Genomic DNA, 26,048 nt, shown 5'->3' with positions numbered 1-26,048 from the left:
TCCTTGAAGGTGCAGAGGACACAGCTTGTGTAAGGGGCACTGGAGTGCAGCATTTTCCCTCAGCTTGCCCTAATGTAGCTCAATGGCCATCACTCGATACCCTCCCTGCAGCAGCACAGAGCTCTTCTGGCACACAGGAGGGAGAAGGGGGTGCCGGGGTCAGTGTCCATGCCTCTTTGACACCATCTCTGCTCATGTTGTTAAGGGCTTGTTTGTTCTTTTGAGCTCCAAGGTACCTAATTAATCAAAATAATTGTGATGATGCAAGGGATTAAACTGACAGGAGTATGAACTGCCCTTGTTTATCCAGGTGATACTACAGGAAGAGCAATGCAGATACATGTAGAAAACAAAGCCTTGAATTTACAGACTGAATAGAAAACACTTTGTGAGACTGGTGTTTTTTTCTCTATAATATATGGTTTAATTTAGGAGCACCCGGGTGACACTAGTGGCCTGTGATATATAAGTGGTCAGGTTAAATGACCTTTCTGTGCCTTCTTGCCTGAAGCTCAGGGCAACAGCAAGTGGAGCAGTTTGAATGGGTCCCATTTATTTTTCTTCTAATTGCCTGCTGATATTTCTTTCAGGAGGAAAGACTAATAGACCCCTTCTATCTCCAAATGTCTCCGAAACTATCCAAAATTGCAGTTCGGCCAAAACAAATCAGGGGTCTTCAGTTCTCTAGAAATGGAAAAGCAACTGGATGGGGATCCAGGAGATTCCTGTTCCTCATATAGCTCTGCAATACAGCTTGGGCAAGTAATTTAAACTGTCTATGCCTTGATCCCCCACCCATGAAATGGTGTGATAATACTTTCTTTATTAGTTTTGCCGAGCCATGCTGTTCTCTGCTTATAGGGTATGTCCAGCATCACAGGACCATGACCTGGGCCTGCAGATAACACAGGACTGCATGAAGTCAAGAAATATTTTTTTTTCCTAGTGAAAATCAAAATCAAAGCAGAGTAGAACATACAAAAAAAAAGAGACAACAGTCACAATTTCTTATGGAATCGTTGTCTATCTGTATGTGGAGAAAATAGCGAGTTTCCTTTAAAAGGACTTGTAATGAAAATCACACTCTGTCAGGTGTAAATTACAGCCTGTATCTCATCTTGTTCTATCTACAGCTTCTTTCTTAGTCATGCATAGCAGCAGTGTACAAAAATATTTCCTGCATGTGATCAAGCGAGTACGGGTACATAAGCTGCAAATAAAATATGAGACCTTAAAAAAATTGTTTACTGGTGTCTTAAAAGAAAACTAAAAGTTTGTAATCATGTCATTTCTTAATCCGATAACTGATACACTTGGGGTCACAACTGTGCTTCAGCATACAATGTAAATAAACCTATGTAATATTTTCTTTAGGAAGTTACAGGGAACTGAAGTAGCTAAAAATAAATGACAAAAAAAAAATCCCAGGAACACAATTATATTGCACAGTCACAGATATAGTAGATCCTTTAAATAAAGTCCTGAACATAATAGAGTTGCTCGGTGGAACAGCATGGGAGATATGTTTTTCATCTTTTTTTTCCCAGTGTTTTACACAAGACCTTCTGATTGCATATGCTTTATGACATCTAATAGATTACTTCAGGCAAATAACTATACACCATACTAAATGCTGCAGAAACCCAGTTTCATCTCTGCTCATCTTTGAAAGTGTGAACTCCTCCCCAAGTCCCCTGGGTTGGTAACATGGCAAAGTGCATCACTGGCACACAGTGAAGCATCACCAAGTTCAGAACGAGTCACCAGATGGAGTTGCAGCACATAGTTAGGTTAGTCCATATTTCAGGGTACAAACAAGACTTCAGCATGGGTAGAAATTCAATGTTGTCAGTCTTCTTTAGGACAACTGTGGCTACGGGCAAGGCAGCGGCATATTCATTTTAATTACATGGTCAGAAATGCCTGAGCTAGGAAATTATCTTTTAAACTGGCAATTTTCTTTCATTCAGGAATAGTTTAAAAAGTCTTAATTGTTAAGCTACTTATACAAAGACTATATCTAAGCTATACTACTGATTAACTCTCCAAATGTTTATCAGTTGGTGATGCCTTGATGTCTGCCACAGCTCAGAGGAAAAGCAGTAATTTTCTAGATGATAATCAAACCCCTTTGTTGGGCACTGAAGTTAAAAATTTGCTTGTTCAAATAGTGTATGAATAAAACAGCTTCATATTGTTTCTTAGTAAGTGAAAAGAGATGCCATACCTGCTACGAATGCCAACAGATCCTCTGAAAAACTGGCAGACAAGGTAATAGATTTTTGTGTCATTTCCAGCACAGTTTTTGCACTTTCCAGCATAAGGCAATCAAGCTTTGACCCTTGGCCTCCTAGTGATCAACACCTGGGCTAGTAAATACAGCTAAATTGGGGTCCATGTGTGTTTCTAAGGGGGCTTTAACAGTGGAAAGACTCATGTTCCCTCTTATCTCCGAGGGACTGAGATTCACGTGTGCATACCCATCACTGAGAATGGCCTGGCCTCTGTTATCATTAATTGAAGCATATTAAGAGACTTGGCAGAAAAAAAGGTCCAAATTTGAAATATCAAGAGGCAGATCCATCTAGTTTCACATCCTGTTGTTATAATATACCTTAATTACCGTTAATTAGGAGATATTGTTCCTAGTGGAAGAGCATCTGACACAGCTTTAGTGGGTGATTAAACACAAAACAGAATCAGATATATTCGTTGAATGCGGGATCTGTTTATTATGACTGTACAGCTCTATCTAGAGTATCGTTCCTGTTACATAGCAAAACAAAAGAAAGTCACAAGCCAAAAAGATTTCATTTGTCTCAGGATGCTTTAATATTCCCTGCTGTCTTCTTAAATTTTCTGCTGCTGGCCCCTTAGGACTTCAGTGTGTGATTCAGCTCCCACTGAAGTTAATCAGGGGCTTCTCAGTTGGCTTCAACTGAGCCACATCAGATCCTAAATGAACAGCAGGTAGAGGAAGGGGCTGCGTGAAAACAAATGCTACAGGGATTGACCTCTGTGGAAAAACAATGTGGTTGGATAAGATGTCAATGAGGGCTTTGATGCCATTTGTGAAAGAGTAATCTTTGATTTATCAGAGGAGTGCTATTAGCTGGAATCATTTCCTCATACAGTATAAAATATAGAAAATGGAAATCCAGACTGAAGCCATGAGCTCAGCTTCTGCTCGGGTCAATACGGTTTGCACACACTCATTGATCTATGGTTGTATGTGACCCTGATATATGGTTTGCTGGGCTGCCTGAGATCATTGCTCATGCTTAGAATAGAAATGGCAGGATTTGTTATATCACAGGAAAGTAAGCAGTGCATGTCCTCTGCCTGAAAAGTAACCAAATTGACATTTGGGAAGTAATCTTTTTTCTCAGGTAAAAAAAATAAAAAAGGAAAAAAACCCAAAACAAGACAAAAGTAGAATTATTGGCTAGATTACTTCTACTAGGAAAAATCTTGTTTTTCACAAACTATATGCACGCTGGTTTCCTAAATGCTCGCTTACTCTGAACTGCAACAATTGTAATAAATCATTTGCTATTTACTCTTTAGTGCAACTACATGCTTTGGGCAAAGATTTATTTTCTTATTATTTATTTATTTTAAAAAGCAAAACCACTCTTTTGACGCATTTTTCCATTCCCAGTGTTGGATTTTATCTTTGATATGTGATCCAGCTATTTAACTACCTCTCACCACTTCTCCCATGAATTGTTTATACAGCAACTTGGCAGCATAATTTGCATATCACAGGAAAGATCCCATTACATGTTCCCAGTGGTGCGTTTTCACCAGCTTTATCACTTTCTGCCACCTATGCATATCCCTGAAGCAGAGTGTCTGGTTAATCCAGAAAGGCGCTTCTTGGCTGCCAATATCAATTAAACATCAGTGGCGCAGTTACAAAATTTTCAGTCACTCAAAAGTTATCTCCCCTTTGTCTTCGATAAATATAATACCTAAAAAAAGATATTTATCTTTTCATACAAATTTTCCTGCTGCATGAAGATCACAGAGCACTACCTTTACTGTATAGTGTTCAGCTGTTGCAGACTCGACCTAAAATAATTAGGCAAGGAACAAATGCACATAGAAAGAAAAGTTGTAAAGAAAGGAAACGTACTTAGAAGCAGATTAACTCAATGTGCCATGGAAGAGCGGGAGAAGACTTGGAGCTGGGGATGGTATTTGCTCTCAAGACTCTTATTTTGTGATGGAAGGGGACAATGTCTCTAACTGCAGGATTCTTAGTGATGAAAAGCCCACGTTTGGGTATATTCCAGATTATTCCTCACCCATTGTATGAAACATACAAAAAATAACAGCAGCATAACTTTCATGGAGAGGAACATTTACTCCAGGAGCACTCTAGCAACATCAAAGCTTACAACCACTGGGGATCGGGACAGAAATAAAAGCGAAGCTGAATCCACACCACAGTAAAGCAACAACAAACTTCCTTGCACAAAAAAGCATTGCTACCTCCAGATGTTCTCCAAATATACAGCCTTCAAATAGAGTCAACCAACATATATTTGAGGGGAACAAACACTGCAGGTACCAAACCTTGCTACTTTTGATTGTCCCTGTGCAAATCTGCCTTGCAATGAAAGACTACACACATGAAATTTCCAAAATGCTTGCTCAGTTTGGGTGAAATTTGGAGTCTGAGATCTAGAGCAGACTCATTAACAAAAACAGACTCCTCAAAGAGTACCCCAGGCAACCCTCGTAACAACTCATCAGTTGCAGACAGTGCAATAGCTGCCCTAGCACCTTTTTCTCCAGCAATAAGATAAACCCACAAAATCCCTAATACTATAGAAGACTGGAAGAGAGAGAAAGGGTTGATTCACTGGCAAAACTAAGGGGCTATTGAGTCAGTAGCCTTTGAGTCACAAGGTCAACCTCAGTGAACACTGATTGAAACTTCTTATCTTCCCACAGCTCAAAAGCACGTTATATAGTGCAATAGCCAGCAGTCACAGTGACGGAGCAAAAGGCAGATTAAGCACAGCTGTCCCCTCAGGTCCAGGGATAGCCTGGTGGGCAGGAAGGAAAACCTGAGCTGTCCCCACCTGTTTAAAATAGAACATTTAGTTTTCAAGCCTGTCAGCATGATGCTTTTGGATGCATTGTGTTTACTGACATGCCACTCTGACATTTTGGTTTAGTAGTACAAAAAAAACCCCACAAAAGAACAAAAGGTAAGGTTATAAAATCAAATATGATGTTTTCTGCATGTTAAAAGACATATCGCTCCCACAGAGACCTGGAAGCTCAAACCACTGCAGTGCTGTTACCAGTACATGAAAACCAAAAAATGGAACTGACCTGGGCTTCACGGTTCAAGCGTGCCGTGGCAGGGATCCCGGCACTACTTCCAAATTCAACACTCGAATAAACACAGTTGTAGTTTCTTGAAGTGGATGCTTTTAATGCAATCTGAAAAGGGTGAGAGAAAGGGCATACTCCTGAAGCCTATATTTCTTAGGTAGAAATAATTCTGCCTGGAGAAGCCCAGCTCGTGACTGTTTGCTATTAAGACTGTACAGGAGAGAGGGAGCGTCTTTGAGTTCACATACTTAACGCTCAGTGGTGTGTCTGCGGAGTGGCAGGAAATAAACAGCAGCGAGGAGGGGTTAACCAGAGACCTGCTGGTTAAAATCTATATGCCTGGAAACAGAAGGGAGAGGGGTGCAAGGTCAGATATGGTTTAACTGTTTCTAATCAGGAAATCAGCCACAGGGCTACCAGGCACAAAGGTGCCTGTCACAAACTGTACGCACACCCCATCTTCCCCTCTGAACACAAAATGCCAGTCATGCATGTCATATCAGTCTTCCTGAACTGATCTAAATGTCCTCCTAGTCCCCAATAGAGCACTACTGCAAGCACCTGTACAACGACTAGAAAGAGAGAACAGAGAGATTAAATAAACCACCTATGCATAGATTATCATCAGAATACCTCAAAGCCATCAATCTCATCCCAAGATGTATTATCCATCTTATTTCCTAAAACAGCTGTGTGCCTTCTGGAGAAATGCCACCATTCTTCCATGATTACATTGAGGAAACATCCATGCAGAAGATCAGATGCAATTAAAAATGTCTCTAAGCCTGATACGAGATGGTAGAAAATCCCTTTACTTGGAGTCTGCCTACAAAAATTTTGCCACTGCTCCAATCAATTTCTCCTTTCATCACAATTGACACAGTAGGCAGGAAAGAGAAGCACTTGTTGAAGTCATCAGCAGTGGTTGTAGACATTGGTCTAGAGCTGGGTGTGGAACACAGCACGAGTCAGAAAGTCCAGACATAGCGAGGGCTCCAGAGGAGGAGGGAGGGCAGCTGCCCATTATGCTTGGACATGTGTAGAGGAAGAACAAGTAACTCTGTACTTCAGAAGAGCTTGTTCAGCTGCAAGATGTAAAGGATACAGCAGACATTTTCCAGAAGAGGATCTGTCACAAGTACTGAAATCAGCAGAAATCAGAAACGGCTGAAAACATCTTGCTAATAGTCTCCTCAGTAACTTTCTCAAACAAAGACCTGGTGTACTGTCCCCACTCCAAAAAAAAACCCCAAACAACTGTATAACAGAATTACTAGACAACAGTATTAAGGAAACCCCCACTGTAGTGGAGAAACATACTGTAAAGTATAATGTAGTCCTGTGGTTGCAAACATTTTTTGCTTACGGAGTATTTATAGTTGCTAAGCCAGACAATTTCATATCTCTAGGTATTTGTTCTATGTTTGTAAAATGAAATGGCATTTTTCATCACATCTTCACTGGAAGAGAGAATACATTTAGGTTATAAATTGTTTAGAATTACTTGTTAATGCTATCAGCTTTTCTGTATCTGCTTGTAGGAGGGACAGGAAGGAGACGGATAATGCTTTACATACAAAATCAGAGGAGAAAACCAGAAAGCAAGCTTTGTTTTCTACATGTTTAAACTGTTCAAATGACTGGAGTCGGTTGCCTTGGAAGCAGATCCGCAGCTGAATGAAACCTTTCACCTGTCCGATATATGAAATATTTATTATTTGAGGGTGACTAGAGATTCAATAAAGCCAGACATACAATGCAGAAAGCAGATCCTGGCTCATCATCTCCATGAATTTCACAGGTCCTGTGGCAGCCAGATTAGATTTTGCCACAGAGGGAAGTGGGCTGAATTGCAGTACAGGGTGTAAGGAGAGATAAAACAAGAGGAAGCAACATCTTAACTTTATAGTCAGATTAACCAGGTTGATAAAGCAAAATGCTGATGCTCCTCCTATACTGTGTTTAGTAAGGCTGCAAAATGTTATCATTTCCAATTAGAGAGAAGAGCCCACTCCTCTTTAGGTAATTACTTTGCCCATAAATTATTCTTGGCCATTTGTTTCCCCATAAAAATTGTCCAGTGTTTTTGACTTGTACAAGTTGTGAGTGTTGTTTTTTTTTCCCCCTTCTCTTTTGCGTGGATTGGAATTAATTTATTATAGGGCTGAAACTGGCAGAGATCCAGGCACAACGATTTGAAAATTGTTCATACTAAAATTCAATGATGGGATTCCTCCTTGTTTATTTCATCTCAGAGCCTCCCTAAAAATTTGGTCCTGGACAATGCAGCACACTTGGTGCCCAAGTGGGTATGTAATCCAGTTCACTTTATTTTTCAGGGAAAAGACTTCAGACTTTTCTGTTGCTGGAGACACAACCTTGAGTATTAACAAAAGCCAGAACCATTATTTGAGAAGCTGATATTCTGCACAGCTGCTTGCAGCAGTGAATCACACTTTGAAAGGACATTGACATTTTTGCCCTTTCTCACATTTGTTGTTTGTTTTGTTTTTTTTCTCAGAAAGTATGGATTTCCAAGGTCTTTCGTATCCTTTCTATTGCTAAACAGCTTTAACATCTGCATTCAAGAGGTGTTGAATTGTCTAATTAAGCTAAGAGGTAAAAATAAATCTTCAGTCTTGAAGTCCAATGTCATCATATCCTAAATTCTACCACAATAAAGTACAATATTTCTGCTAACTGTATATGTGTGTGTGTGAAGCGACTGAAAACTTGTAGTAAGATAGTACACAACACCAAAATATCATCAGTCCTTTCAGTTCATGCCACTTCTTTATCACATTCCACTTGGCAATCACATGAAGATTTTAGCAGTAAATATTGGATCAGATAACATAATTTCAAATCAGGATTGCAGGCTCTTGGGTGTTTCACAGAACTGATCCTGCCCTAACATTAAGATGGAAGTGAGTTATGAACAAGATGGGGAGGCAAGAACGGGAGGAAGAAGAGCGTGAGAAAAGAGGCAGTATGGTCTCTGAAGGATGTCACTGTCCAAACTGTGCCACCATAGTTTGAAACGGGTGCTTACACTGCTGGAAAATGGGGATTCTTGGCTTCACAGTGACAGGCAATATTTATCTCTATCCTCTTTCACAGCACAGTAGACCTTAAGACATGAACTTGTCCTCTGTTCCAGTTATGCTGTTCTGGCACTAGTCCTGTGCCTTAACAGAGTGCACCTCTGATCTCGGGTAGGAGCACTTGCCCAGCTCGGGCACGTAATACTCAGTTACCTGCTCAGGAGAGCAGTTTTTTTCTAGACTGGCTTCATTTTCATTGCTTCTGTGCAAATTATTTCCTCCATGTCTGTTACAGTCCCTTCACCCAGAGCACCATGCTTGTGCTTTCTGTAGTTTGCCAGAGAGAGGTTGCTAGGCTTCGAGTGCACCAAAAAATGCAGAACGTGCCTTCTTTCCTGCCTTTCCACATGCCTGGAATACCCCCTTCCTTTCCCACTGTGGTACATCAAGTACCTTCCCTTTCTTTCAGAAAGCTGAGAATCCATCTGTTCGGCAAAGTGCTCCATCTGTAATAACAACGAGTCCAGTGATGTGCTGCCAACATTTCAACAAAGACCCCATTCCCTTGGGTTGGTAACACAGCCCACGTTCCCCGGGTGGGGACGCTCACAGACATGAGGTGTGCAGGACTGGCGGGCTCTATTCATTCAGTTTTCCCATTTCAGCAAAATGCTTTCCCATATCAAAGGAAAGAGGCAGCAAAACTTGGTAAACATCTTTCTGTGACGTGCCACCTATCAGAGATATTTATACTTGGGTCCTGGAAAGAAAAATAATAATTCTACTTTGTTGGGCAAGTTGCAGTGCATTCACCTGGAAAAAATACAAGGGATGAAGATGGTAGGGAGGGATTTGAATCCTTTTCAGGGACTGCTAAGGACCATATCTGTGTCAAGCAAGTTGGGGGAAGGCCTCAGTTACAAAGAAGGAAATTATGCCAAATTTTCCTTTCAACATGATGCTAGGAAAGGGCTGAGCATTGCAAATGTGACTGGTAAGTCTGAGGATAGGGATGACCAAAGAGAGCTCAGCAGTTCAGGAAAGCAGTTTTACAAAAGACAGATGTACAGAACTTTTGCCATTCACACTTCTGTATTGGGTCTAGTTACATATCATACAGTATATGAATACATATATGTATGTATGCATATATGTATATACACATGTATGTATACATATTATTGGACAAGAGTTGCTTTTACAAACTTCAGCTGCTGCATTTGCTTCATACACTGTTCTGTCTCAAGCATTTAAAAAGCCTGGGCTTGGTAGTTTTCCATGTGTGATTTATACAGGAGCTGATGCATGCAGGCTGGGATGCTTTGACTGCGTGCACTTTGGAACTCCCATTTTTTTCTGATGCTGTTTATCAGCTGCACAGCATTAGGTTTACTACAAGTTGCAATCACATATAAATGACCATCTGTTAAATTACATTAAACTCCGAAAGTTTCAAAGGCGATAGTATAATACTTTATTTGCTATTTTTAAAATCAGCAATTTCTTAAATCATTAGAGGGTTTTCTTAAAAAAGCAGGAGAACTGTTTGCATTGGAACACATCACCTATACCACTTCAACTCCCTTATTTTGACATGCTTCTTAAATTTTACTTAAAAAAAAAAGGGTCAACAATACAGAGAAAGTAGCTTGCATTACGCAGCAGGTTCTTCAGAGAAAGAACAATTTAAAGCAGATGACTTCTGTTGGTTTTGAAGAATAAAGAACACAAGATTAGTGTCAGTGGTTGCCATCACATAGTTTAGCTTGATAGCATTAATCTATAATACATATGCAAATTATCACACTAAATAACCTGTTTTACATGTCAGGAAGCAATTAAAAAAAAAATACTTTCTGGTTTTGCCTATTTTGGCTGCCATACCCATAGCAAAGTGTCAAGTCTCTTCCCTAAAAATGCAAGCAGCACTAATGCTATAATCCTATAATGAATTATTTCAGAGAGAAATACTGATCCTTACCTAACAAAGCACATGAACACATTTTGGAGCTCACTCATTTACATTCAAACACTTCGGCACATGCTTATGTTTAAAGGATTTGTGGAATAGGCAGAGATTAAGCAGGTCCTCAACCAGTCTGTTGAACTTGGGTCTGTCTTAGGCTCCCACAAGGCGGCCTGAAATGCTCAGAATCCTCCTGCACAGCCACCAAGCTGGATCCAGTGCCCCTGGACTTCTACAAAATACATCTAAGAAAGGTGCTATATGAAAGTTAACACAAGACAAGTAAAGCCCAAATCCACACATCGCTGGGAAATTTCCCTCCAAGTCAGGCAAGGCTAAAGCTTTTGAAACAGAGGGCTGATGCGGTCCAGAAGCGCTGGAGCACTGCTGACCCAAGGCACAAACATGACAGCCCCAGAAATCCTACTGGCTAAATCAGTAAGGAAGGGTGGTATGGGTGGAATACAAGGATCATTGATTCCTTTTTGCAGACAGTAAAATGAGGCACATATTAAAAAAAAAAAAAAAAAAAAAAAAAAAGTCACCTGCTAAAGACTTGCTAAAGCAAAGCTATGACAGGAATTTGAAATGAATCCAGATATGCTGAATTCTAGTTTGATTCTCTAACCATCAAACCAGCATCCCTCCTGACTTAGAAATAAACATTCAAAGCATAATTAAAGTAATTTATATGTCCATCATGTTAGCGAGGCAAGGAATTAAAAATGCTTTGCAAAGAAATGTCCAAGTTACTTGTCACAACAGAGATGAGCTGAACTGGTGAAGGTGCTGCATGGAGCTCATCACTCACAAGAGCATTTTCCTCTTCTAAATAGGTGTATGTTAATTGTTTCCCTATTTTTCTCAAAATTTCTTAAACTTCCAGCATTGTGTCCAGCCCAATTTCACTTGCTTTTGATCTTGGCAAAGTATCTTATAATTCTTCCTACTCTTTGCTCCCAAAGAGATTGCATGGCACAGAAACCAGTTTGTTTTCCCAAGCTGAACTCTCTCTATGGTGTACAGCTCTTGTCTGGTTAAAAGCATACAAACAAGAATGCAACTTTCTGCTAAAAAAGTCAGTCCATCTTTCCTTTTGGAAAGAAAATCTCCTGCCCCCAGTGATGTATGAGTGAGCAGGAACACAAAGCCACCAGCCCTGACTTGAAAACAGGGGGTTGTGGTGGGCTATAAGTGGGCCACTAAGCTTGTGAGTAGGATGGTTTACAGCATGCCACTAGTTTGAAACATTCTGTGCTTTCAGTTTTGTGAGTAGATATCCATCATATAAGCAAAGCTGGAAATTACATGATGGAGATGCCAGCTGAGTTGTATTTGCTCTAGCATTCACATTTCAACTCTCCTCTTCTGTGTATCTGCTGCTGTGCCACTTTTTGGCCTCAGTGCACCATGTCCCCACTAACCTCCTTATGGTTCTTTTCTCCAGGGATGCAAGAACCCACCACAGGAATGAAACCCTGTGATCTAGTCATGAGTTTCTGCTGAGGCCCCAGTGTGACATCTCTCTTTGCAAATGCTGCTTGTAAAAAGGAGGGAAGATCCCATCCAAACGGATGAGTGGAAGTATCTCGTACTAAAACTGTGTGGTGATCATGCAAGTCTGATCCTTTAAGCTGACCACAAGCCTGCAAACTGAGAACCTAAGTGCTGCTGATAGGAGCAAGAAATATCCCAGTGTGAGCTCTGCCAACTAAAGTGTGTCAAACTTCTCTTCTCCCTTCCTCTCTCTGAGAAAAGACCTGTTTCCCAAAGGATGGATCTGTTTACAAGAGCACACATTAGCACTGAAGCTGGACGCCAACACCGCATGCAATTAAAGTGCTGGCTGTAGCACAATTTCATCTCCAACAAACATCTGAAGGATCCAACCCCCTCATTTTTTCTGCAGTCCTTCAATATCCCATCACTCCAATGCAAATAGGTTTCAGTCAAGCCTATATAGTCTCCTAATAAATACAGGCATGTCTATGCACATACACACATAACTAACAGACCAACCAGCCAAATAACCAGCAAGCTAGCACTGTATATTTATATTTAGCCTTCAGACTGATGGGTACCTTATTTTATTTCTTAAAATATTTTCTTCACATTCCTTCAAACTTTCTTACCACTTCAACTCTGTGTACAGCTGCTTCTTCATGAGGCAATTTTGTTGCTCAGTTAACTATCACATTAATCAGGTGAATGTGTCTCCCTAGTATATCTAGCAATTGCTCATTAAATCAGGTCTCCAATACTCTTGAAAAATAATTAAAAACCTTTTTCCAATAAACAAGCTATAAAGGCATTAAGGACAAAATAGTGTGTAGGAAATGTATTGGAAACACAGAGACAGAAAATCCTGACCAGGCAAAGGCTGTGCAGAATTAACTGAATACCAAATTAATTGCTAGTAGTGACAGGTAAACAGTAAAAAGAAAGTTATAAATATTCACTTCAAATTAACAATGAATGTATTATGGCTGAACACAAACTCCTTTTATGTTTCCTTCCTACAAATAGTCATGCAAAGCAAATTCGAAGCTTGTACACTCCACGGTTTGCTTCCAGAATAGGAGGTATAATTGATATGGGATTTACACAGCCTGACAAAGCACGGGAGGCTGGGCTCCCAAAATCCTTTGGAGGCAGCACACAAAGGTAATTAAACAAACTGCTGAAGGAACTGGCTCCTTGCACCTTCTTTAGCTAGCATGGTGCACAAGGATACCTAATTACAGTTCGTCAGCAACTGGAGTGATGAGCAAAATCTGCCATCAGGTAATTCAAACAAAAAATAAACCAGAGATAATAATACTTCCATTGGCAGAACAAGAGACTGAATTTGTTGAGTAAATGATTCACTTTGCTTTAATTGCTACACACAGAGTGAAATGACACACTGATATCTCAGTAACCAGAAAAAATATGTCATCTTTTCCCCACCCAGTGAACCAAGCGGCAGTGAACAGATGAGTCGCCTTCACCTGCCTGCATTATAGGAGAAAAACTGGAAAAAAAAAATTCTAAATCAAGCAGTTTTACATCAGCTCCAAGTAAATCACCCCATCTCCAAGTTGGTCACTGGTAGCAGAGCCAACATAGCAACAATGAGCATTTGTATTTTGCAGTTCTATTTGTGTTTAGTTACAATAGTGGTGGTTAATCTGTGTTTCCACTTTATGAAATACCGTTAGATTTATACTTAAAGCATCACCTCCCATCTTATCAGTAGAATTATAATTTATAACTCTCCATCTTGCATCAATCGCTAATTTGCTGTCTGGCAGTATAATTACTCATGATGCAGCATTCATCTTTAACAAGGCAAGGTGTGCCAAGTGCTCCTAATGCTACAGTGTACACTTGCCCCAGTGAAACCATGACCCCAGAATGAAGAAGCAGTAGCTATCTTCCTCTTGAAAACGCCAGAAAACCCACGGCATGTGACAGAAGGCATATAATTTTATTATATACATGTAGTCTTGGAAGGCTATTCCTAAAGCATGAGCATGCTGAGAAAGTTTGTGCTGAGGACACACTGTCATCCTGCGATGCAATCGGTGAACAAGCGGTGAAAACAATTTAACTACAGAGTAAAGCAATGACTAGACAATAGAAAGATGATTAGCAGATCCACAGAGTTAGCAAATAAAAAGCGGGGAAAAACCCACACTTGCTATAGCTGAACCTCCCCCCCCCACTCTAGAAAGCAGACATTTATTGTAAAATAGTGGAAAGAAAAGGGATCAGAGGACAGCCTGACAAGGAAGCCATGGATAGAAGTGAGATTATTTATCTTGATTTTGTATCTTGCTGCAAGGCTTAGCTCTGCATTGCCCTCTGCTTACTCGACACTCCAGGTATCAGTAATTTCCCAGCTGCACAGTGATACTTCTACATCTGGCTGAGGTGTTCCTGTCTCCTCTGTCCTGTGTGTTAAATTAGACCATTTTTTTTCCCTAGGTATTGTTTTGTGTCTGCACTTCAGGTTTAAGGATTCTTCCCCTGACTTTTGGATAATCCCAGTCTCTGTGGAAGGCATACACATATATAAGCACTATTTAAATAAAAATAGTATATGGTTTTATGTAAGCAAAAGCATGCACGAGTGCATCTCTTCTGAAGTAGTTTGCTCTTTAATAATAGGGAGGAAAAAACCTTTCAAAGGGGACCTACATCCGCTGCTTTTGGATATCCCTTATGTCTTAATGATAAGTAAGTGCCAATCATCATCTGTCATAACCTGCAAGATCTTAAGAATATTGTAATTCTGTTAAATGGTTAGATTAAAACATACAGATACATAGTAGATTAGACATTTCTAAAACAAAATAAAACAAAATAATTATTGTCGTCTGTTATTTTTTTTTTTCTTATTTTCAACAAGCAGGTAGAGGAAAAGCTATTGAAAATTAAGTACAATTTAAAGCCGTCCTTGTCCAAGAGTAAACTGTGTGTGTAAAACATCAACATTTTTGTATTGAAAATGCTTCAGAAAGGCTTCATGGGAGAAGACAAATTGTTTGTCTTGCCAAAATTGCAATCTTGGCTGCTTACAGTTGAACTAAACAAAACACTTTGTTTAGTGAAGCCAAAGCTTTATTTCTCAAAAGCTTTATTCAGAAGCCAAGAAAGCCAAGGTTCAGAACGAAAGTAAGAGTGAAACTTAACCAATCTGGTCACAATTATTTCATTATCTTTTATAAGCTTAGAATGATCTGTAATTGGTACTTATAAACAGCTTTGCTGGCTAAGTAAATAATACTGATGAAATCCTTTTGGCCTTTACTGTATATGTTTCTTGCAAGAAACATCAGTTTTCACAGGATTTTTTTTCCTTCTCCCCAGGAGAACTTGCAAAACTGTGAAAGACCTGTCTCACATGAATAAAATTACTACTTATAAAGCAGATGTTCCAACAAAAAGCACAGGTAGGCAGAAGTAACCATGTACAGTATTTATGTTAAACTATTCTGGTTCTGCGCTAGTTTCTACTCTGTTCTTCAGAGAAGGGCACAAAGGTTTATTCAGGTGCAACAAGCCTTGGAAAAAACATGGACTTCCTTTGCAGTTTGATGGTTTTTACCATAATTCCCTTCCCAGGTTGTTTTGTATGTAGAGATATAAAGACACTGGAGTGTCTGTTGTGACTGCAATCTACTTGAATCCATAGAATTAAGGAAATGACAGCTTGCTTTTTTTTTGCCAGAACATATCTATTGAAGTCCATTGTGCTGGTTTTGGGTCAGATAGAGTTGATTTTCTTCACAGTATCTTGATTAGTGCTATGTTTCAGATTTGTGACGGAAACAGTGCTGATAATGCAGGGATGTTTTAGCTGTTATAGAGCAGTGGTTACAGAGTCAAGGCCTTTTCTGCTTCTCATCCTGCCCCACCAGCCACTGAGCTGGTAGTCCACAAGAAGCCTGGAAAGGACACAGCAAGGACGCAACTAACCAAAGGGATATTCTGTACTGCATGACGTGCTCAGCATATAAAGCTGGGGGACAAAGGAGGAAGAGGGATGTTTGGAGCGATGGTGTTTGTCTTCCCAGGTAAACTTTACATGTGACGGAGCCCGGCTGTCCTGGAGATGGCTGAACGCCTGCCAGACCACAGGAAGTAGTGAATTAATTCTTTGTTTTGCTTTACATGTGTGCGCAGCTTTTGATTTGCATGTTAAACTGCCTTTATCTCAGCCCAGGATTTTCTTACTTTTACCCTTCTGAATTTCTCTCCCATCCTACCAGGGGGAGTGAGTGAGTGTCTCTGAGGGACTTGGCTGCCAGGCCAGGTTTAAAACAAAACATCCATTTGAAACCTAGTGTTCATATTCTGCATGCACATACTCCATATCCATATTCCAACTTTCTCTGTAGTGTGTTATATAACATATTTTGTGTTGGATAGGAGATCATTCTCCTATGCTATAAGAAATTCTGGTTTCTTTAACCACCCTAAATCAGGCCAAATTTGTCTGACATAATATTAAACATTTTGTTGGATCGCAAAGAGAATTTCAGTTAATATTTCATGTTGAAGTTATTTTAGAAGTCTGTAAATTTTCTGGCTTAAATTTTAAAGAAATATTTCAAACAGAAATGTATAACTTTTTAATTTGCAAAACACTGCTATATATCAAACAGCATCAGTTTTAATTTTCAGCTTTTGATAAAAGAGTTTTTAAAAATTCTGACTTTAATAAATTGCCAAAGAAAATCTTCTGTGGGCAAGGTATTGCAAAAACATGCTGTGCAAAAGGTTTATTTCCACTAAGATACAGACTAATCGGATAAGCAAAAAGAGATGCTTATATTTATATGGAAAAGCAGATCTATCTGTGGCAATAACAATATTTATTAGATTTCAGCTTATTTTCAGTGTGAATGCAGGTATGTTTTAATATTCTAAACAACCGTAGAATGCTTTTATTTGCTTTGTTCATTAAAAAAAAAGAGAGAGAGAAGAAAACACTGCAAATATATATTATTCATGGATACTGATATCTCAGTTCATAAAAGGAGTGAGCTCTCAGAACATATTTTCTACCTGGTGTTATAAACTAAATGTATAAAATTCACGGTTCCAAAGAAAAGTACATGATTTTGCAGTTCACTGAATTCTTCCTTTAACAACATTTCTATTTCTCATTTGTGTGAGCGAAATTTCTGAAAACGCACAGAACATTTCAACTTTATTTAAGACTTAGATGAAAACAGAAAACTACATAAAAAGAACAGAATTTATAGAAGCAGAGTACCACAGACAACACAGGCTGGAAGGCACCCTTGGCAAGCGTTTGGTGCAATTCCTTGCTCTAGATGTGGCCAGCTTATATCTGGTTGCTCAAGACCGCCAGGTTTGAATACCTGAAGAATGGAGATTTCAGTCACTCTGTGCAACCTGCTCCAATGCTTGAGCACGTTACTGTGACTTTTTTATTTTCCTAATATCCACCTGGGATTTCCCATGTTGCAACTTGTGTCCATTTCTTCTCCCCTTACAAGAAACGTCTGGTTTCATCTTCCTTGTATCCCCACTAGACAGCTGAAGATAACATTTAGATCCTAAAGATAACATTTAGATCTTCCCTCAGTATTCTTTTCCTAAGGCCAAACAGACTCGTTTGTCTTAGTTTCTTCTTGGATGTCTTGTGCTCCATCAACACTCAAGAAACCTTCATAGTGTTTATTATAAAGTCATCATATCTGGGCACTGTCCAAACCCCAGGCAAGCCAGCTGGCAGATTAACATCTATTTCAAAAGACTTTTGATCAAGTCCTTTTTTTCACATGTGCACTTGCATGAACAATAAGGGTGGCAGGAAGAGGGCAAAGATTTATTAGATCACAGAGTTATTTAGTTTAGATATCTCTGTTTTCTTTTTAAAGATTTTTCATCAGAATTCATAGCTGGAACTTAAGCATCATAGTTCTTATTATATCAGAGGTTATACACTGATGGCTTCAAAGAGAAGTATTTGAATGTCCTGATGAATAATTAGGTTTAAAATTAAATGGTACATTACACATATCTGTTCTACAGAAGGAGTGGAAATCTTTAGGTTTAATTTGCCGAGTCTTTTGTTCTTTTCTGGTTACTGCACCCAGTGACAAAAGTACACTGTGTACAAATAGCCGGTGAGTGTGAGAGCACATTGCCACATCACTGGCAAAACACTGATTATTTGACTCTTATTAAAGTTCTAACATTTAGATATGTCTTGACTTTCGGCTCTCAGCACTAGAATTCATCTATACTTCTGTGTACCTTTACTCTTTGGACATTTCATGATTTCCCTTGAAACTATAAGGAAAAGGAAGCTGTCTACACATACATTAAATCCAGAAATTGATTCACTTTCCCAATAGAAGCATGAAGTAATAGGATGGTGAAATCGTGAATTGCCTGTTCTGTGTTTTTAAGGCAAGCTGGGAAAGTCATAAAATGAAGCTCCCCAGAGACACTGAAACCCACCATAGCATATTACAGCATATTTTCTGAATAATTTCTTATTTTTTGACCAATGCAGTTTTGAGTCAAACTTAGAATAGCATGATTACTTCTGTCATCATCATGTAGTCATTTGACTGCTTTTTAAAAAGACAGCCACCAAACAGGGAATTTGTGAGTATTTCTTCACAAACAATGCAAAGCCTTTCACCACCAAGAGAACTCCATGTTTCATTGTTCCATTCCCTTGAAGCAAGAAGTGCACTCACTGGCTATTAGATATGAAGTGGCCCTAAGTCATTAGTATTTCGCTTTTTCAAGGATCTTTTTTTCTTCCCCCAGTGTTTGAGGGCAGTCAGCCAGCAACATTTGCTGTGTGACAGACATCTGCAAGAAATGCGAACACATACAAAATTCCAGCTCTCAGACAACTCAAGCTAAATTACTAACTTGAAGTTTCAATACAAGCTTGCTGCTGTATGCAGCAAAGACACACCACAAATAAAGGCAATTCTCTCAAATCCTAGAGATCATATTAGACGCAACCAAAACAAGCTACTGTCAAAGCAGGAAGTTCTCTTCTGCTGATTTCTGTCCTTCTTTAACTAACTATTCCTTTAGTTTGTTGCAATTTCTGCAATACTGTGATAAGAGTGAAAAACTGACTAACAAAGGTCTCCTGTAAAAAGGAGAGGGTTCTTCTGTAAATAATTTTGATGCATTTAGATACAACAAAGGATAAAAGGTAGATTTATTTGCATTTTAAGAAATAAAGGCTCTGGCACTTGAGGCATGGAAATGACAACAGAAAAGGTGCACTGTGCTCTCTAGCACTCTTTTTGGATGATGTGGATGAGGAGATCTCAAACATCCAGATCAAGGGGGAGATAAGACCTTGAAAGCAAGGAAGAAAACTCTTAATGTGATTTCTCAGGAACAGAGCTTCCACTCCAAGAGGAAGGTCTCAGAATGCTGAGAAATGTAATTATAGCAGTTGCATCTTTGCTGGGCATGCAGGGCAAGACATATATGTACCCCTTTAAAAGTTCTTAAGACCTTTCTTAGTTACAGCTCCATGAACTTGGAATTTTATTTTAAACAACTGGCTTTATGGGAAAGCTGACCTGGGAACTGGCCTGCAGAAGAGCCCTGGACTTTGTGTGGATGGGAATTGCAAGCTGACACACCAAGGGCATGCCAAGGTAAGTCAGAGCAGGGAGTATGCTCCCAAAGACTACTTACCAGAGAGAGAACGTGAACCAGAACTGTGGCAGTTGGTGACATAAGACAAAACAAGCAAGAAGAAACACATTTTTGAGTTAAACGTGCAGAGATTAACACAGAGGCTCTCCAAACAAATGAGGTCACCTGTGCCAGAGGTATGGAGGGAGGATCCCATGTCCTGTGGGAGTCCAGCTGAAAGATGGAGTGGGAGGAGGAGAAATCCTAAATGAGATGCAAGAATGATGAGAGAGGGAGGACACACCCTTAAAAGCAAAGGGAGGAGAAAGGGTCAATGAGACAGGAATAAAATTAAAGTGAGGTCCTTCTGAATGTTGTTATGGTTATTATATAAATTACATATTTTATTCGCCACTTACAGAGCTGTTTCAAGAACAACCGCATTATTGAAATCAATAGAAAACTGCCGAGGTGCTCCACTAACACAAGCTTGGGTGATGTACCTGCCCTGCCACATTTACCATCAAACTGAGCTTGGTAAATCTCATCCACTCAGCCATAAATAATAACTGCCCAAACCTCTGCCAGATCGGCACTATTTCCAAACTTCAGCTATATTTACACACCCACAGTTAGCAGCTGACAAGTCATATATGAGGGAAATTGCCTCCCTCTAAAAGAGAGCTGCTGTCAGAACTGCTCTGTTTCACATGGAAATAATTCAAAGGAGTTGTCACAAAAGAGCAGCTATACTCAGAATAGTTACCACAATGGACATTTTTACTCAGCACCTGTTCCAGTACTTTTGCAGTACTTTTGTTCAGCTACTGAGTTAAGTATCAGAAATAAATTTTCCTTCTTTCTTTCTATTTTTTTTTTTTTTTAACTTCTCATAACTCCATGAGGCTAGCAGAAAAAGATATTGAAAGAACCAGAATATAGTCAATGGCTCTACTGTGAATCAAACTCTTTCCTGAGATCCAGGTAGTGTCATTGAGTTAGAGCTCCAGACACAGGCAGGCAGATATTGACCAGGGATGGTCCCTGTCTGCTTTACTGATGCCTGATAAATGTTGTCAATGCCTGAAAAGATGGGGATGGATCACACTAACCTGAGAGGTCTCACTGTATGCCTTGGCACTGCTAAGCTTGTGGAGAAGGGTAGACATCACCTTGCCTTTCAGTGGCCACAACCTTTACACCGAATTCTGGCAACAACTGCAGCTCCTCCTCTAGCAGTCCCTCTATATTTCCTTTTTCTAAGTCTTTTTTTTCCTTGGGAGGACCAAGAAGGTAGAGGAAACATCACTGGAGATCAATAGGAAGCACAGGCTGCCTTTTATGAGCTGGAATGAAAAGATGATGCTGGATGGTGACAAGACAAGTCTGCAAGTGCCAGGAGGTGTGAGGTCAGAGACAGATGTCCCAGAGAGAGAAGGATGCAGAAGGAGAAGGTTTTTCTTTGGGAAAAGAGAGAAAAAGTCTCAAGCACTCACTAAAAGCCTCCTACAGCCTCCTGCACTTATTCCCCGGGCCCACTGCCTCTGCAAACCTCCTCACACCTTTTCCCCAGTTGTTCTTACCCACCTTGCCCCGTTCATTCCCTTTCTCAACACAGAGCTGACCTCTCATCCGCCTAGGACATCTCCTGGAGCCTCACTACTGCCTCAAACCCCAATCTCTCCTTCTCCGCATCCAGAGCCCACCCTGCTACTGCAGAGCCTCAGGCTCTGCCTCCAGGGCCAGGAAACCTTGCACTGATCCCTCATAATGTTGAACATTCAAATGGCAAACCTGTCCCTCGTGTGGGCAACACACCGCTTCAGCTGGGCACAGAGGTGGAGAAAAGATGGCATTTCTTCTGGATGCAGTTTGCAGGCCTCTGCAGTGACATGGCACTGGGCATGGGAGTTGTCAAAATACAGTCATACCACCTGAAATGCCACTTTCTGTTTTGATTTTTTCCAACATAAATCCTGAAAGGAAATCTTTATAGTTTTGCTTTGAAGGTAATTTAAGAAACTGCTTCATTCCCAAATCTAAGATAAGGCAATATCATAGTAATTTTAGTTACTTGCAAAAACATTAGTAAAGATTTTGATATCATCTACTTTGTGTGAGCACTATCACCCTAAGTAAGTGAATATATAAAGAACAGGTTTTGTTATAAGGTAATATTAACCTCAGTGAAATAATCAGTATTCCTGAATCACCTCCGGTTTGGTTAATGGAGATACTTCTTACTGATAAACCTAAGATAGAAACACAATATGCAGTGTCAAAGACATTGTGTGAATTTGGGATACTTACAGAAATTTGGATCCACCAAAAACATTACAATGAAATGACATATAATACTTTCTTAGGTGCCAAATACTCTGTCTGGTTTTGTTTGGTTCACATAACAACCCAAAAATAGTCATCCTCCTCAAAGCAGCACTGCACAATTTCAGATAATAAGCATGAATAACTGATGTTATACTTATATATACATGTTGCCACACCAGCTTTTGGACTGCACTATGCCACAAGTTATCATGTCTGTAAAACAGTCTGGATAAACTTGAAAAGAAAACATGGACAGAAATCCTGCTTTGCTGAACGGCATGCCCAGTAATGCTCTCAGCTCTAACATGATGCCAAAACTCACAGGACCTGCAAAATTCCCAACCCACCACTATGACCACCAGCCAGAGGAGTTCTTGTCAAGGCACCATACCCAAACTCTTAGTGGGAGCTACCTTCTGTACATTAATTAAGCTGTCTGCAAATGTGACACCTCCGTAGCCTTCATCTGACTACAGCAACCAAGTCGGTTTCTTTTTCCCCCGTCTAAATTTTCAGACTCAGACCATCACTCAAGGAGTCTGAGGACTCCCAGTTCATCTGCTTGTTATATAGGCAGTCAGGGTGGAAGAAAACAGATGACACAAATCTATTTTTTATTTATTTATTCTAGGCTGGTACACCTCCTTCTGCAAAACATCCAGTGCCTGCTTTGGCTCACTCTCACAGGTTCCCCAAACAATGATAGAATGACATGGACATAATCCTTGGCGGTTTTTTACCACTGTCCAAAATGTTCTCAACAGAAACAGTGAATATTGTCCAACATAATCAGACATTGAGTAATGTGAAGCTAAAATAAGACAGAGGCATCAAGCAATGATAGCCAAGGCTCTGCTCCCCAAATGGAGCCAGCCCATGAACCAAACCAGATGTACAAAACACTCCCACAATCAGCATCACACCTTAAATCCACAGCCTCCTACCCCAGAGCTCTGGTAGGGCTTGTCTATTGTGCATTCAGCAACCTCTCCCCACACATTTAGCTCTCTTGTTCATTCTCTCCTTCAAATGTCAGCTAATAATGAGAAGGAAGTATGCCCACAAATTGTGGACAGAAGTGGCTTTCAGCCATCAGGACGAGGAGCACTACTTCATTTTAATCTATTTGGCGTGCTAAAATATGCACTTCTCTGCCTGTCTTGTTCTGACCACACTATACTCTCAGCCAAGATGCAAGCCAAGAAACACTCTTTGCAGGATGCAATCAAAAAACAAACCACACAGCATTGTTAGCACCTGGACAAACAGCCATTAATTGTTTAGGTGTGTGTGCCAGTCCCAGTCTGTCTGGCTTTGAGAAGGTGCTGAAAAGGGAGCCAGGGAGCCAGGACACGTATTCTGTGCGCTGCTCTAAATGGGAAGCACTCAGTAATTTTACAGAGGGTGACACATGCAAGAGGTTTAAATGCCAATATTGAGGGCTGCACCAAAGGCTTTGTCAAGTTGCGAACACAGGCAGATCTGTGTCATAGCAGGGAAGCTTGTTCTGAGCGTTTTGGAGGGTAATCGATAAATGTTGTGCATTGCCTTACAGGACACCCACCATCAGAAAGATGCTTCCTCATAGCACAAGTTTTAGCCAAGATAGTTCTCCCCACTGCAATGAGAGCGCATTGACAAAACCTGAATATGATGGGGTACAGACTGCCGAAATACACATGGTTGCATGTGGAATCTAGGAATGAGCCATACACCCAAGCTCATACCCACCATCAGATGAGCAGTGGTGAGACAGACATTCACATCTCCCAGGCCAGTGCTTCAACCTCTGTAGCTTTTATGCTTGATTTTTCATAGAGGCCAGGCACAAGCACAGAACTACTGACCGAGTCCTGTTAAGGCCGACTGTTGTTTGCAGAGCAACATAGAAAAAGAATACAAGTAGTCAACAAGTGTCTGCTTTTGAAACCTTTATCATGCTTTTTTTTTGTTCTTATTTCTTCCTTCCCCCCAGGCCCACTACTTTTGTAATAGGAACTGCTGCACCTACTGAATTTGTACAGCTGCACTACAAGTGAGCTCTATTTTCTGTAAATTAGAAAACAGCAAGCAAGCAAATAGCTGCAGGTGGTTATTATTTTGTATCTCTATCCATTTTTTTAGTCTTTATTACCTGCACAACATCTCCATTGGAACTTTTTGATATACTTTTTTTCTATTCTAGCAACTATCATAAAGTATCTGAGACAAGTTGCCTCTTTCACTTAGACATTACGTCAGTACGCCCTCTCCAGAAAGGATAAAATATTTATTATGATTAATACAAAAGACATTACACATAGAACATTTCAGGAACATCAGAACAGATTAAAATTTAAAATACTAGCGTACCTAATAGCTTTCTCTACTTTGGGAGCTGGACGACTGCACTGAGGGTCTTCTACCATCTTAGAAATGACATTAAAATACAGCCTTCTAGAATATCTATTTAGGCCTAGTGTGAAATCCCAGCAAAAAGCACATTAAATTCAGATTATTGTCTTCCTAAACTCACCATGGGCAGGAAAAGTTGATGCCACATTTCATATCAGCAAGCACTGCCTGGGTAACCTGGAGCTTTGCTTTTATTTTGTTGATATAATGAGAAGCAATAAGCCTTTGGGAACGATGAGTGGTCATTTTTAGTCTTGCTTGATCAATGCCAGCTGAACTTGCTGTAGATCAGCTGTGGTGTGGGACGGGGCTGTGAGTGGTCTCTTCTCCCTCGGCTCATCAGCTGCATTTGTGCTCAGGCCCTTCCCTCACTCCCCACCTGCATTACAGACCACAGCCATGCTGGGCCTGGCCCTCCACCTTGCTGCTCCCAGCCCTGGCTGGGGCACGACAGGGCTGTGGCCATGCCAGGGGGGACACTGCCCTGCATACCCTGCCATCTTCCTGGCTGCCCCAGCCCTGCAGAGATGCACTGGCCCGCTGAAGTGTGGAGACATCCCACAGTTCCCATATTATCCCTGTAATGTCTTAGAAAGGGTCTATACCCATGTCTTATTTTCCCTCACTAAAGGTCAGTGCTTTATCAGCCTAACATTTTTTGTAAGGCTGGACTGAAAAGCACCAAATGTGTGTATTTCTTTAATTAATCAGTTTTACATGCTGACCACAATCCAGTGAAATCTTTGATTTCCCTGGGCTGACTAAGCAATAAAGCCAAGCTTGTGGCCACGGCCCTTGAGATGGAGAAGTGTTTGCTGGACCAAAATGGCTGAGTCTTCTCCCGCCTGTCCTGGTGTGATTGAGGGAGGAAGACAGAGCCTGGGCCATATTGGAAGCAAGGTTGTGCAAGATAAACATGACAATACCTGTTCCAGGCCACAAACACACTGGGGAAAATGCTGATGAGGGATTCCTTAATCATCCGTTTATGCTGTGCAGGAGAGAAAACTGAATTACCACTGAGGACTTCAGTTCCAATAGCATACACTGGAGGGTTTGTGTTGCCTTGAAATAAACAAATAATTAAAAAACCCCACAAACAAACCAAACCAAAACCAAACACAAACAAACAACCAAAATCTACATAAGGAAATATTTTGAACTCAGTAAGAACTGCATTTAGCTATCAGGAATTTTATATTATACCTAATCTTGAAAGATTACATAAAATTTACTACGGAACTGATAATTAGCTGTTGCTTCTTTATGATTGATGCCATTTGCTCGTTATGTTTCTTATTCACAAACAGGGTAACATGAAAACTAATATAACTGGTGCATTAAAAGGATTCATTTTGCAATCCAGAGAACAATTAGGAGCAAATTCAGCTGGGAGAAACAGTTTATTTGGGAAAAAGATGAAAGCTAGGACCTGTTGAAGAATATTTTACCAGAGACTAATAAAAATGTTAAAAATGAGAAAAAAATAAACACTTACCTGAATTGTCACACTGGCTTACTGAAGCAAATATAGCTATAAAAAATAATCTACATCAGAGAACAAAGGAAATGGATTGTAATTAATATACATAAGATGATTAGGAAAAAAAATTCAAGAAGAAAGGAGAAAAAAAATCAATATTTTGCAGACTAAAGGACAGTAACAACTTTCTAAGCATGGCAAGAAGAAATCTCAGTAACGACATTAGTCCTCTTCTGGACAGAAATGATAAAAATGCCAATAGAGTTGCACGAAAGCTAAACATAAATAGATGGGATCTGCCTTTGGGGCTAAGAAGAAGTTCTGTTGAAGTTTAACCTTC

At 40.1% G+C, this 26,048-nt stretch overlaps 1 protein-coding gene across 15 annotated transcripts in view; it reads right to left on the bottom strand.

The window, feature by feature from the left end:
• Positions 1–26,048, bottom strand: part of ENOX1 (ecto-NOX disulfide-thiol exchanger 1) — a 362,839-nt gene that overhangs the window by 150,441 nt on the left and 186,350 nt on the right. The window contains exon 1 of one of the 15 annotated variants that reach the window (XM_065054448.1): positions 23,563–23,688. The exons of 13 other annotated variants lie outside the window; for them this stretch is intronic. The gene's annotated coding sequence lies outside the window, so the exon portion shown is untranslated. Of the gene's footprint in view, positions 1–5,349; positions 5,637–23,562; positions 23,689–26,048 lie in introns of those variants that run through there. One more of the 15 variants, XM_065054437.1, reaches the window with a different exon arrangement.

The sequence above is a fragment of the Columba livia genome, chromosome 1 (assembly GCF_036013475.1).
Source record: "Columba livia isolate bColLiv1 breed racing homer chromosome 1, bColLiv1.pat.W.v2, whole genome shotgun sequence".
In the NCBI taxonomy this organism is placed as follows: Eukaryota; Metazoa; Chordata; class Aves; order Columbiformes; family Columbidae; genus Columba; species Columba livia.
The sequence above is the reverse complement of the archived record's forward strand: the minus strand, read 5'-3'. Positions and strand labels throughout refer to the sequence as shown.